The 1,397-nt window shown below is 39.9% G+C and overlaps 1 long non-coding RNA gene across 1 annotated transcript in view; it reads right to left on the bottom strand.

Moving 5' to 3' along the window:
- Positions 1-850: 850 nt before the first annotated feature.
- LOC118936749 overlaps positions 851-1,397 on the bottom strand; it is a 4,192-nt gene continuing 3,645 nt past the window's right edge. Inside the window, exon 3 of the long non-coding RNA XR_005034225.1 lies at positions 851-930. This is a non-coding gene — a long non-coding RNA (uncharacterized LOC118936749). The remainder of the gene's footprint in view (positions 931-1,397) is intronic.

Genomic DNA, 1,397 nt, shown 5'->3' with positions numbered 1-1,397 from the left:
TTTCAAATAGTCGTCTCAGGAATTCGAACCACCAACCGTTCGGTTCCTGGCCCAACGATCTTAACCGCTAGGCTACCTGCCGCCCTTTCTCTTAATGAACCTGATTGGTTGAGGAGTTTTTGAGTGACAGCTAGTTGAACCACTGAAAATATCTACTACACTTCCATCTTTTGGGACCCATATAGGAGAACAACAGTCAAATATGAGCATTTGATTTTGTGCTTATATGTAACTTGACAACAAAGACAGACTGTCAAATATTATTAAGTAACATCCTTTGATATCTCTACTACACTCATTGATTGTGATACAGTCAACTCCTATACAGTGTATGTAATGGTGGTTTGGTACTCTTGAGAATGTCATCACCAGGCCTCAATTGGAGCATGTAGATATCTGTAGGATTTATTTGAATTAGAAATGATGTGTATGGAAAAGTCAAATGTACTGAATTCATGTTGAACCTGATGATATGTGAAACACAGGAAGTTACAAACAGGAAATAAGTAGGCCTTTTATTAATATAACACTACAAATAAACACAACAATAGATGCGTTTGCATGCATGTGTGCACGCAGTGTGTGTGCATGTGTGTGGGAGGTTGTGTGTGTGGGTTTGAGACAGAGAGAGAATGTCTGTGAGAGAAAGTGAGAGAGAGAGAGACAGAGAGAGCTACAGAGAGAGAGACACACAGAGTTAGCGAGAGAATGAAGGAGGAAGTTTCGTGCACTGTGTGCTGCTGTATGTGTTACAGTATGTTGTCATGGTGATGTTAAACAGCTTTCTCACAAACCCAATAGATTTTCCTGTCACATGACAAGTCATTCCATGCCTCCAGAGGACGCTGATCTGTACGTATCTCAACACAGTCCTCCTCACCATAGTCTAGTCTGCCAGCACCATTATCAGGCTGTGGTTTATGCCAGTACCTACAGGGTTAACAACAGTCAGATATCATGGTTAATTCCAGTACCTACAGGGTTAACAACAGACAGATATCATGGTTAATACCAGTACCTACAGGGTTAACAACAGTCAGATATCATGGTTAATACCAGTACCTACAGGGTTAACAACAGTCAGATATCATGGTTAATACCAGTACCTACAGGGTTAACAACAGTCAGATATCATGGTTAATACCAGTACCTACATAGTTAATAACAGTCAGATATCATGGTTAATACCAGTACCTAGAGGGCTAAAAACAGTCAGATATCATGGTTAATACCAGTACCTACAGGGTTAAACACAGTCAGATATCATGGTTAATATCAGTACCTACAGGGTTAAAAACAGTCAGATATCATGGTTAATACTATTACCTACAGGGTTAACAACAGTCAGATATCATGGTTAATACCAGTACCTACAGGGTTAAAAACAGTCAGATAGC

The sequence above is a fragment of the Oncorhynchus mykiss genome, chromosome 10, assembly GCF_013265735.2.
Source record: "Oncorhynchus mykiss isolate Arlee chromosome 10, USDA_OmykA_1.1, whole genome shotgun sequence".
Taxonomy (NCBI): Eukaryota; Metazoa; Chordata; class Actinopteri; order Salmoniformes; family Salmonidae; genus Oncorhynchus; species Oncorhynchus mykiss.
Note: the sequence above shows the minus strand (reverse complement) of the source record. Positions and strands in the feature narration are given on the sequence as shown.